The following is a 13,276-nucleotide window of genomic DNA, read 5'->3' on the forward strand; positions in this document are numbered from 1 at the left end:
TCTCAGAGGACCTTGGCATGAGCTGGGTGTTGTGGGAGCCTGGCACAGAGCCCTTGGAGATGCTGCTGGCCCTAGATGCAGCCCTTGGACCTGATGTGGAGCTCTTGAGCAGCATTTCCAGCCTGGAGTATCTCTTCTGGCAGTCTGTGAGTGCTGGTTCGACTCGCTGGTTTACACCAGCTTGCACCCTGCTTCTGCTTCCTTTTTAGATATATCTAGTGTTTGTTTTCCTATTCTGTGTCACCAGAAATTATGGGGAGCCACATACATGTTCTAGGAGTTCACCTCCTTAAGGTCTTAGTCCATCACAACATTGGCTTGTCTAGATGTTCCCCTATCCTAGGTGCAAAAATAGGTTTAGCCTCATGTGGCTCCTTCATCTCCTACCTGAACACGCCTGAATACTTTGCTGCACTTGTGGCCCTGGATCACCAGGGAAAACCCTGGCCTGGGCTACCCAGGGTAGTGTTGGGACTCCCCGTCCTTGGGGAGGTTTCAAAGATGAGTAGATGTGATGCTGAGGGACATAGTTTAATGTTGAGCTGGCAGCGCTGGGTTAACGGTTGGACTCAATGATCTCAAAGGTCTTTTCCAACCAAAATGATTCTGTGATTGTTGTCATACACAGGGTGCAGTGTCAGAGTCCAAAGATCTTGAGCCCTTACAAGTGTGTCACATTCCCATTCCTGTTTCTGCCTACCTGAGAGGTTGAGGAACACTAATTTGTAGGTAGGTGTCAAGTTTGCCTGTGGAAAGTTACCATAGCGTGTTTTTTTTTCTTTGCCTAGAGCTGAAAAAAGAAAAGAAAAAGGAAAAGAAAAAGAAAAGCCATGTGGTAGACTTCAAAGCAGCACATGTTCTTGTGGGTACTTATGGGAGCTTATGGAGATGATTTCATGTTTGTCCCCAGTTGAAATCCCGTTGTGAGCTGAGCCGCAGCACAGCTGAGAAGCACAGAGAATCCTAGAACCACAGGCTGGGTTGGGTTGGAAGGGACCCTAAAGGTCATCTACTCCCACCTCACTGCAATCAGCAGGGACATCTGCAACTATAGCAGGTTGCTCAGAGCCCCAGACAACCTGACCTGCAATGGTTCCAGGGATGAGGCAAGTACCACCTCCCTGGGCAATCTGGGACAGGGTCTCACCACCTTTTAGTTCAAACCATCGCCTCTTGTCCTGTTAAAACAGGCCCTGCTCAAAAGTCAGTCCCCAGCTTTCTTCTTGGCCCCTGAAGTACTAAAAGGCCATCAGAAGGTCTCCTTGGAGCCTTCTCTTGGTTGAATAACTCAAACTCTCTCAACCTGGCCTAACAGCAGAGGGGTTCCAGCCTTCTGCTGGTGTGCAGACAGGGACATTCCCAGGCCAGATTTTACTGGCAGTTTTGTCCCTCACAGAAGCAGTTCTGGGGCATTTTAGTGTAATCTTCATGGGAAACAAGATAGAGCATGAAGCAGCTTCCACATGGAGTTGGTGTATTAGGTCCTGGAGATGTTTTTTCAGTGATTCAAGGGTTGTAGATTGAAAAACCAAAGAAATAAACCTGTTGTGTCTTGCCAGGAGTGCTGTGGGGAGCCAGAGGCAGCAGGTCAGGGCACTGAGTCAATGCGGCTGCAGAATTTGGCCCCAGATTTGCCTTTCAGAGGAGAGAGGAGGAGCTGTGATGCAGCTTCTGCTCTGGTCTGAACTGCTGAGCTCCTCACTCCTCAGACACTAGGTTCTATTGGTGTGCTGAGGAGTTAGGTAATAATTTCTTAGATTTAATCTCTGTTTAGAAAGAGACAAAAAGTGATGGCCTTCTATTTATAATCTCTGCTTCACAAGTGAACTATAAACTCAGCACAGCCTGGGAATTCCAAAAGGTGGATGAAGAGCAAACTAGCAGGACTCTTGAGAAGCTCTAAATCACGTTGTACTGTTCACTTATAAAATCATTATAAAGGGGAATCACTGAATTGTTTTTGCTGGAAGAGGCCTTTAAGATCATCCAGTCCAACCATTAACCCAGCACTGCCAAGTCACCACTGAACCATGGCACTCAGCACCACATCTCCATGGATTTTCAATCCCCTTCAAGAATGGGGACTCCACCACTGCCCTGGGTAGCATGGGCCACACCTTGACAACCCTTTTGGGGGAGAAATTGTTCCTCATGTCCAACCTAAACCTCCTCTGGCACATTTTCAGGGATCTCTTGTTCTATCACCTCCAACAAGGAGAAGAAACCAACACCATCTCACTCCAGCCTCCTTTTAGGGAGTTGTAGTGAGCAGTGAGGTCTCCCCTTAGCCTCCTTCTCTCCAGACTAACCAACCTCATTTCCCTCAGCTTCTCCTCACCAGACCTGTTCTCCAGATCCTTCATCAGCTTTGTGGCCTTTCTCTGGACCCATTCCAGCACCTCAATGTCCTTCTTGGAGTGAGGAGCCCACAACTGAACCCAGTATGGGAGTTGTGGCCTCAGCAGTGCCCAGCAGAAAGGGACAATCCTGCCCTGATCCTTAGGCCACACATCAAAGGGCTTGAGATCCTGAGTTGTTGGGTAAATTTGAGGTGGTATCTTCTGTCAGGACACCTTGCCAGCTCCCCTTTTTTCATGTGGTTGTTCTCTAGACCCTGTTACCAGGTTTGTTGCCCTTCTTTTTGGGCAGGCTCCAAAGAATCCTTTTGGTTGGAAGAGACCTTTAAGATCATCTAGTCCAACTGTTAAACCAGCACTGCCAAGTCAATTTATCTTCTGCAAGTCTATTATTTTTACCCTCTTCATAGCTAATTTGGGTTCAATCTTTATTAAATGCTGTATTTTGACATTTCTGTTCAATTTTTATCACTGCCTTAGCATAGGAATTGATGTTTAAAGATGCTTTAGCAATTAATTTGGAAGGTGAGGTTAAAAACACGGAGGCGGTGGTGAAATGGGTCTGTCTTAGGTAGCTCTAATGGGTGTTGCTAATTAGACAACCAGTTGGTTTCCCCTCCCCCCCAGTCAAGTCAGTGCATCAGATCTCTTTCCTAAAGAGTTCAGTGTGGTGTGTACATGATGAGGTGGGATGGAAGCTGGAGGTGTGGATTGCCACCAGTGCTGTAAAGTGGATAAGAATGAACTAAGCTGCAGGGGACGGGCACAAACTTGAACATCAGAACTTCCACCTAAACATGAGGAGGAACTTCTTTAATGTGAGGGTGACAGAGCACTTTAGCAGGCTGCCTAGAGAGATGGTGGATTCTCCATCTCTGCAGACATTCAAAACCCACCTGGATGTGTTGCTCTGTGACCTTCTCTAGGTGGCGCTGCCTTGGCCAGGGGGGTTGGAATTGATGATCTCCAGAGGTCTCTTCCAGCCTCTCCCATTCCGTGATTCTGTGCTGGAATTGGTGGTGTGCAGGGGCAGCTCATAGACTAGAGGACTTTAGCAGTGGGGTTTCTCAGGAACAGATCCTATGTCTGAACTTCTGTAGTATCTTCATTGCTATGTTTGTGTTGATTCCATCTTTTAATCTTCTCTACACCTGCTGCTGCACATTGTGGTACAGTAGTGGAGTGGTAGGATTGCCTGGCCTTGGTGAAGTTCAGCACAGCTAAGGAGGAGAACCAGTGTCTGGTCTGTGGGATAATGACCCTGTGCATCAGTGCAGGTTAGGGGCTGACCTACTGGAAGGTGGAGAAGGACCTGGGAGTTGGTAGAGTCTCCTTCTCTGGAGAGCTTCCAAGCCACCTAGCCATTGTGATCCTGGGCAAGCTGCTGTGGGTGCCCCTACTTTAGCAGGGGTTTGGACTGGCTAATCTCCAGAGGTCCCTTCTAACCATGCTGGGATTCCAGGGTTGTGCACTGTGAGCCTTACAGTGGATGTGGGGTCTCCCTGATGAGTGGCAGCAGTTCAGCTGAGGTGGTGGTGGGCCCTTATAGTGGAGTAGTGCCCACTGCTGTGCAGCACTCCAGAGCATCTGGGCAGGCATGCTGGAGGTTCAAAGAGACCAAGTACTCAGGAGAAAGCATGGTAGTTTTATTGAGGAGGTTGTGTGGTGTGTAGTCTGCAGTAGCAAAGAAATGGACACAGGGAACCACAAGGTTTCTTCCAGCATTCTGTCCTAGCTCTTACTCTCCTGTGTAATTGCTTCCATGCTGTTATATGAGGCAGGGTATGGCCTCGGGTGGGAGTGATTTCCATACTGTCTGAGGAGAACTTCCCCCTGAAGTGCTGCAGCTTGTCCCAGTCCTGATGGTGTCAAGAGTTCCTGGCTTTTGCTCTTTTGGGAGCCATCCTAGCTGCAAGCCCTTACCCAACATAGAGAGTCCATCCATGGGATTAATGACTCAGTGTCACCTACTTGCCTGTGACCCAGTAGAGGGCCAGCTCAGCTCAATAAACCCATGGAAAACTTGTGTTGCTTTGCCTCTGGTGAGCATTGTGCCAAGTGGGAGGAATGGGACCAGCCCCGGACTGAGCCCTGGAGAGGCTTTACTGTAAAACCACCAAGGGAAAGATATGGAAGGCAGCTGGAGGAAGTGCAGTCAGGGAGCTCCTATAAATCATCCCTCCTCCAGTACAGCGAGAATCCCTAACGCGTCAGCAGTTCCCACTCCGGCCAAGGGCCCGGGGGCGTTGGAGCTGGATGACATCAGGAGAAGGAATGGATTCACACAGACTCACACCACTGAGCTCAGTTCCTGGGCTTGCCAGGAGTTGTGAAGCAGGGCAAAGCAAAGCACCCATTGAGGTTCAACTTGTGTGTGCCTGGTGATCTGAGTCCAGTTTTGGCACCAAGAGCCCCATGGTCTCCTAAACAAAAGTTTATTAACCCTTTCTGATGGTGAGCAGCAGAAAAGAAGTGTTTAATTCTGTGTGCTGTCCACATCAACAGTCAGTGAGGGTGAAGTGGGGACCACAGCCTACATCAGTGGAGTGGCACAGGTCAGAAAATCCAGAAGAAGCTGCGTCCTGCCTGGTTGTGAAGAACCACGGTGCAGACACATACAGACTGCATAGCATTTGGAAAGACGTCCACGATCCATAGCAAGCACAAACAAGTCCCCTTCTTGCAAGGAGCAAGATAGAGAGGGTGCCCCAGAGGTCCAGGGACCATTGTGCTTGGTCACTCTGTCTCACCAAGCCACTCTGCCACATGCAGATCAAAGTCTGATTTCCCTCTCCTTGGAGGTGTTCGAGGCCAGGTTGGATGAAGCCTTGATCATCGTGGTCTAGTGGGAGGCATCCGTGCCCATGGCAGGGGGTTGGAACTAGGTGATCTTTAAGGTCCTTTCTGACTCAAACCATTCTATAGCTCTGTGGCGCTCCACTACCCATAAGGCTGCAGAGCTCTGCTGTCCAGCCAAGACAAGAGAGGCAGGGTAAAAGAACTTCTTCATTACACATTGTCTGCTCCTGGAATTACAGATCTCTTGAGATCAAGGTGCTTCTGGATGCTGTCTCCATGAGGGTACTGACTTGTGGTGTTGGGACAAGTTGTCAGGTCCCACATACCCATCTTGGCAGGGCCATCAAGCTCCTAGTGTTGACACAACTCTGGAGAGAGTGAGTCTGCCTGGTTGCAGCTTGATTTTTGTCTGTTTGCAGTTGGAGGCACTTAGGAGAGCAGAGATTTCCTGGAGGAGAGTGTCAGTGAAGGAGCTGCTGTGTGTGTGCATGAAAGGGCTGTCTTGAAGATCTGGAGAACAAATATTAGCTGGAGGAGCAGGCACTGGTGAGTGAGGTGTCGAGGTGGATCTGCACTGAATGTCCTCACTTCACTCAGATCACAAAAGGCTGCCTATACATTTTTGCTCGTCATCTCTCAAGACAGTGGAGTGTTTGGAGCAGAGGCTGGGAGGAGAAGCTGACCCCCTTTTGCTTTACTGCAAGCAAATTGGACAGTGGATTTAAAACCATTTTATTAAACTCTGCAGTCCTTTGGTTAGCTCTGGTAGAGCGAGCCCAGCTAATGAGGGCAGCTGATGCCTGATGCAATCTTACATCTTTAGTCAAGATTAAGAAAGAAATGGATTCTGGCAGAAAAAACAACAAACCACCCACCACAGAAACAACCCACCCCCAAAATAAATCAAATCCATCATCAGGAGGACACAGAGAAAACTGCCAAAGCTGTAGAAAAACTCTGTCAACTCAGTCAACTCTGATGTGTTAGGACAGAGCCTGTGCAAGAGGAAAGAGTGTCCTGCTAACGTGGTACTTAAGGCAGGGCTGGAAGGTGCTGGGACTGTGGTGGGTTTACCCTCAGGATCTTGGGCTGTGTGGCCAGCAGGTCAAGGGAGGTGATTCTGCCCCCTCTGCTCTGCTCCTGTGAGACCCCACCTGCAGCACTGTCTCCAGTTCTGGGAGCCCCAACACAAGAAGGACATAGAACTGCTGGAGCAAGAAGGCTGCAAAGATGATCAGAGGGCTGAAGCACCTCCTCCAGGGGATGGTCTGAGTGAGTTGGGATTGTTCAGCCTGGAGGAGAAGAGACACCAGGGAGACCTTAGAGTGTCTTTCCAGTACTTGAAGGAGCAGTTGAGGGAACTGGGGTTGTTCAGTCTGGAGAAAAAGAGGCTGAGGGGAGACCTTCTGGCTCTCTACAACTCCCTGAAAGAAAGTTGGAGCCAGGTGGGGGTTGGTCTCTTCTCTCCAGTATCAGGTGATAGAACAGGAGGAAATGGCCTGAAATTGTTCCAGGAAAGTTTTAGGTTGGACATGAGGAACAATTTCTTCGCTGCAAGAGTGGTCAGGCATTGGAATAGGCTGCCCAGGGAGGTGGTGGAGTGACCATCCCTGGAGGTGTTAAGTATTGTATGGACTCTGGGACATGGTTTAATGGTGGTGTTAGGTTGACCTTAGGTTGGACTCGATGATCTTAGAGGCCTTTTCAAACCCAAACCATTCTGTGATTTCCAGCCCCAGCTCTCCCTCTCTTTTCTGCTCTGAGTTGAAATGAGGATGATACCAGCCCCCCTTTGTGATTCCACGTGTTATCTTTTACATGCCTGCATTTTCTCTTCAGTTATTACAAAAGCAAAAAGCTCTCATGGGCATGAATGAGGATTTATATAACGGGTTGCAGTGGCTCCATCAAAACCATTGTGCTCTAGCTTGTGAAGATCTATTTAATCAGTGGGTTTAGGAATAAAAAAAAATTAAAAATTAAAAAGACCTTATTTGTGCTGAGTGATCTTTCCTGCTTAGACTGCTGCAGGAATTTCACAGTCTTGTGAAGATGGAGCGCAGCCAGTCCAGCTCCTCTAGGTTTGAATGCTGCTGTTGAATTGCCTTTGTGCTGAAAGAGGTTCAAATACTAAAGATGTGATTCAGATGTTGAGGGAGCTGCTGCAAGAGTCCAGGAAGGAGCACCGCTAGGATGTTACTTCTGTGAGGAGGTACTAGGAGCAGATTCCCCAAGGAGGTGGTTGAATCGCCATCCCTGGAGGGGTTTAAAAGACAAGAGAGATGTGGTGGTGAGGAACATGGTTTAGCACCATACTTGGTAGAGTTAGAGAATGGTTGGACTCAAAGGTATTTTTCCACCAGAAAGACTCTGTGATTCTAACTTGTTAAACTCAAGTCATAAAGCAGCTTGGTTATGGTCACTGACATTTTCTACATCAGGAATTTGCTGGAGAAGCTACATCCTTCCATGGGTTGCCACTATAATGTAGGAGGCAAACTTTTGATGTCTTGAAGGCACCCACAAGGTTTCAGCCCTTCCACCTGGAGAAAACTTTGGTTTGTCAGCCCTTGCCAGAGTTAATCATGGAATCATAGAATTGATTTGATTGAAAGATACCTTTGAGATCATCCAGTCCAACCATTAACCTATCCCTGACAGGTCACCACTGAACCATGTCCCTCAGCAGCACGTCTCCATGGCTTTGTAACTCCTCCAGGGATGGAGGACTCCACCACTGCCCTGGGCAGCCTATTACAGGGCTTAACAACCCTTTTGGGGAAGAAATTGTACCTCATGTCCAGCCTAAACCTCCCCCGGGGCAACTTTGAGGCTGTTTCCTATTGTCCTATCACTTGTTCCTTGGGAGAAAAGACCAACCCCCACCTCACTCCAACCTCCTTTTAGGGAGTTGTAGAGAGCCAGGAGGTCTCCCCTCAAGCCCCCTTTTCTCCAGACTGAGCAACCCCAGTTCCCTTAGCTGCTGCTCACCAGAACTATTCTCCAGACCCTTCACCAGCTTTGCTGCCTTTTCGGGACTCGCTCTGGCATGTCTCTGGCCTTCTTGGAGTGAGGGCCCCAAACCTCAGCCCAATATTTGAGCACACTGAAGAGCCTCTCTTGCCCAACTGAAGCAGCAGCTTGGCAGAACGCACAAATCATACCCATTTAGGGTTGACTGCTGGGAACAGAAGGGCTTGACATGAGGGTTCTGTTCCCTGGTTACTTCTCATGCCACCCAGCTATCTTGTTTGCTCTTCACATGATTTGCCATCAGGCCCTCACTATCTGAGTGGCATTTTCTGTCCCCCTTGGTCAGATGTTGTGCTGGGTGACCCCAGGTTATTAATACCTCATGTCACCTTTTCTGCTGGCTGCGTGGGCTGAAGGGAATGCCCGTTGTTTGTCTCCAAGCCCCTGAGCTTTTCCAGATGCCCGCGGCAACTGGCAGACAGACAGCCTGCAGTCCTGCTCTCCCCAGGACTGATTGGCTTCTTGGCCACCATCCAGTTCCAACTACATCAACACATTTGCAATAAAAAAGGTTTTCTAACCCGAGAGCAAAAGCCCAGAGAGCAAAGGGAGAAGTTTCATAAACTGCTTGGCCTGGAGAAGGCAGATACCTGAGCTGGGGTGGGACAGTGTAGGTTGGTGCTAAGGCTCCTTCCAGTCTCCTGCTGTGATTTAATCTGATCTTGAGCAGGCTAATTTTAGCGCAGATTTCCAGTTTAGATGATATGGCTACCAGTGAGAGACTAGTAGAATTGCTTTAGTTGAAAAAGACCTTTAAGATCATTGAGTCCACCTATTCTTTAACTCCGCCAAGTCTGATGCTTAAGCATCTCCCTCAGCACCACATCTCTGCCTCTTTTAAACACTTCCAGGGATGGAGATTCAACCATCTCCCTGGAGGGCCTGTTTCAGTGTTTGAGAAGTGTTTAAGTGACGAAGTTTCTTCTCTTGTCCAACCTAAACCTCCCCTGGTGCAACTTGAGACCACTTCTTGTCCTGTCACTTGTTGGTAGGGAAAAGAGATAAACACTCACCTCACTCAGACCTGGTCTCAGAGAGTTGTGGAGAGCCAGAAGGTGCCCTCTCAGCTTCCTCTACTCCAGAATGAATAACCCCAGTTCCCTCAGCCTCTGCTCAGACCTGTTCTCTAGACCCTTCATCAGCTTTATTGCCCTTCTTTAGACCTGCTCTAATCCCTCTGTGTTCTTGGAATGAGGGGGACAAAGCCATCAGCAAACTATTTTTTCATCAATGAACTCCAGCAGTCTCCTGCTTGCAGTAAGATATATGCAGAAGCTGTGGTCAAGCTTTCCACCATTCAATGTTTTCATGTCATTAGTTAATATTTTCTAACTGGTCCTTTTGTGGAGGTTGATTCCCCCTGCCCCTTCACTCTTGCTTAGCTCAGTACAAACCTTTATCAATCCAACACAGTCCTCAGCATGCCTGAAGTGCATTAGCTGCAGAGTGAAGCTTTTCCAATGATGACACAAGACTGAAACCGTGATCAGATCCAGAGACTTTGTGCCAAGCCTGCACATTTCTGCTTCTTCACACTGAAACCTTCACCTTCTGTGGTCTGAAACCACAATCAATGGCAGTTCTGCACATGTTTCTTCCTAATATCCAGCTATTTGTGACTGTACTGCTGTGTAATTTGCTGTTACTGAACTTCACAGAATCTCAGCATGGTGGGGGTTGGAAGGGACCTCTGGAGATCATCCAGTCAAACCCCTCTGCTAAAGCAGGGGCACCCACAGCAGCTTGTCCAGCATCACAATGGCCAGCTGGGTTTGGAAACTCTCTGCAGAAAGAGACTCCGCAACCTCTGTGGGCAGCCTGCTCTAGGGCTCCAGCACCTTCACACCAAAGAAGCTTCTCCTCCTCCTGTTCAGATGGAACCTTCTGGGTTCCACTTTGTGCCCATTGCCCCTTGTCCTGTCTCTGGGCACCACTGAGAAAAGTCTGGCCCCATCTTCTTGACCTTTAGCTCTTGCTGAGCATTGAGTAGATGCCCTCTCAGGCTGCTCTTCTGCAGGCTGAACAGCCCCAAGTCTGTCAGCCTTTTCTCTTCACAGAAATGCTCTGGGCCCCTGGACTCTCTCCAGCAGTACCCTGTTTCACTTGATCTTGGGAGCCCAGAAGTGGAGTTGGTGACTTAGGGCTGCATTTAATCTATTCCTGGGTGGGCTCTGCAAGGTCTTTCACTCTGTCCTTCCTTGTCTCTGTTTCTTTACAACAGTGCACCTTGATAATTTGTAGTAGGTGAGTCCAAAATAACTGATTCCAGTAAATGATTTTCAACATGAAGCAGAACTTCTAAGAGATTACTAATTAAGGAAGATTAAAATGAGCCCTGAAGCAGGTCTTGGGGAGCTTTGCAGGTCTAGGGAACAGTGCTATTAACTGATCATTTGGGTGCCAGCAGTGCACTATCTGCTTTCACATCACAGAAATCATTCCCTCCCAAGAGTGTTTCCAGAAAGGCAGCAGAGAGGAGCTGGTTGAGGAGGCAGTGTAGGAGGCTGGCAGGGGCTTTTCTGAAGGGCTTCATGGCAAGATGATGATCTGAGATGGGACTTGAGCAAGAAGATGATTTGGCGATAAGAGTATGCAGCCTGTTGCAAGCACAAACTTGATGTAGCAGAGTCACAGGATGGTTGTGAAACTCTGTGGAGAGGAAGTGGGGGCTGGCAGTTTCAGCTGTGTGATGGGAGCCAGGAATGGAGTGGAGATTCCTGCACCATCTCAGTGAGGTGCCCACAAAGGGCTTGGCTACATCTTCCAAGTAAGTTTGCTTCTAAAGAGTGGGTGGGGATGGAAGACCTCTGCTGTGAGGCCAGGCTGAGAGAATTGGGCCTGTTCAGTCTGGAGAAAACTTCAGGGAGACCTTCTGGTGGCCTTTCAGTTCTTAAAGGGCTGAAGCAGAAAGCTGGGAATAGGCTTCTGAGAAGGTTCTTTTGAGAAAAGGAAGAATGTTTGACACAGGGTGGTGAGAGCCTGTCCCAGGTTGCCCAGAGAGGTGGTAGTTGCCTCATCCCTGGAAGCGTTGCAGGTCAGGTTGTTTGGGGCTCTCAGCAGCCTGCTGTAGGTGCAGATGTGCCGCTGACTGCAGGGGAGTTGGACTGAATGAGCTCACTTCCAACCCCAACCAGCCTGTGACTCTATTCTGTGATTCTATGTATGTTCAGTGGGATGTGGCTCATTCGTGTTGGGGAAATGTGGGCAGCACAGGACTCAGCTCCCTCCAAGCAAGCTGGGATGTGGGTTCCCCTCCCTGCCATGTCCATCAAGGGCAAAGCCCTAGTGCCAACTGTGAATGAGCTTCCAACTGCACCAGGCTCCATCCTGCAATGTTGTAGTCAATTATGCTGCTAATCCCACCAGCAATAACGTCAAGTTGGTGTTTACCCCCAGCACTCCTACAGCAAAGCTGTTCAGTGATCTGTCTGCTCTCAAGGCAAAACATTTATCTCCCATTCCCAACCTCAATTAATTCCTCTCTGTTTTATACTGAGTTCTTCTCATGCTAGCATTGTCCTTGAGCATGAAGATCTGCTCTCCTCTCTTTCCTTTGTGCCTGGTACACGTATGGAAGCAGGAGGAATGACCTTAGCCCCTCTGGCTTACTGTCTAGTCCCTGGTATCTTAATGGTGATAAAAGAAATGAGCAGAATTGTTTCAGTTGGAAAAGACCTCTAAGATGTCAAGTTCAACCCAAAGTCTAAACCTAGCACCTCCATGGCCATTAAACTATGTCCCAAAGTGCCACCTCCACAGGTTTCTTGAACACCTCCAGGGATGGTGACTCCACCACCTCCCCGGGCAGCCTGTTCCAATGCCTGACCACTCTTGCAGCAAAGAAATTGTTCCTAATCTCCAACCTGGCACAATTTCAGGCCATTTCTTCTCATTCTGTCACCTGATATTAGGGAGAAGAGACCAACCCCCACCTGGGTCCAGCCTCTTTTCAGGGAGTTGTAGAGAGCCAGAATGTCTCCCCTCAGCTTCCTTTTCTCCAGACTGAATAACCCCAGTTCCCTCAGCTGCTCCTTGCCAGTCCTGTTTCCAGACCCTTCACCAACTTTGTTGCCCTTCTCTGGACATACTCCATCACTTTAATGTCCATCTTGTGGTGAAGAGTTCAAAACATAGTGATGTCTGTGGCTGTGATTGATCAGAAGGGTTTAAAACCATACCTGGGAGTCCTTTCTCTGCATTGGAAGAGGTTTCTGTTTCCCACCATCCATTCCATTCTTGAGCCAAAATGCTTAGAGCAACCACAAGACTTTCTGCCAAAAGGACAGGTTGTTTTTCCTTCCATAATATTTTGTCCTCAGATAGTTGGCAGCTTCTTGTTGTTTGGATAAAGCTGCTTTTGCATTAAGCTTCTAGTGGGCCTGAAAAGATCAATAAAAACTGTAAAAATGACTGCCCTTGAACTCACAGCTGCACCCTTTGCTGCTGGCTGTGCACTGTGTCTGTGCCTGCTTACAAAAGATGCAGGTGAAGGGTCTGGGAACAGGTCTGGTGAGGAGCAACTGAGAGAACTGGGGTTGTTCAGCCTGGAGAAAAAGGCTGAGAGGAGACCACCTGGCTCTCTTCAACTCCCTCAAAGGAGGCTGAAGCTGTAGGGGTTGGTCTCTTCTCCCAAGGAACAAGTAATAGCATAAAAGGAAAGGGTTCCAGTTGCCTCAGGGGAGGTTTAGGTTGGACATGAGGAACAATTTCTTCCCCAGAAGGGTTGCCAAGGGCAGTAGTGAAGTCTCCATCCATGGGATTGAAAAGCTGTGTACATGTGATGCTGAGGGACATGGTTTGGCACCAGATTTAGGGTATGTTTGGTAAGATCCCCTGTGGAGTGCATTTAATAGATGTTGGACTCTTGGGTGTTGTATCACAGTATCACCAAGGTTGGAAGAGACCTCAAAGATCATAAAGTCCAACCTGTCACCACAGACCTCATGACTAAACCATGGCACCAAGTGCCACATCCAATCCCCTCTTGAACACCTCCAGGGATGGTGACTCCACCACCTCCCCAGGCAGCACATTCCAATGACAAATTACTCACTTGGTGAAGAACTTTCTCCTCACCTCGAGCCTAA

The 13,276-nt window shown here is 48.6% G+C and overlaps 1 protein-coding gene across 4 annotated transcripts in view; it reads left to right on the top strand.

Moving 5' to 3' along the window:
- The window catches only part of PDE4B (phosphodiesterase 4B), a 288,611-nt gene that overhangs the window by 168,367 nt on the left and 106,968 nt on the right, over window positions 1-13,276 (top strand). The window lies entirely within an intron of this gene.

The sequence above is a fragment of the Melanerpes formicivorus genome, unplaced genomic scaffold, assembly GCF_026170545.1.
Source record: "Melanerpes formicivorus ecotype bairdi unplaced genomic scaffold, bMelFor1.0.p_v2 SCAF_7, whole genome shotgun sequence".
NCBI lineage: Eukaryota > Metazoa > Chordata > Aves > Piciformes > Picidae > Melanerpes > Melanerpes formicivorus.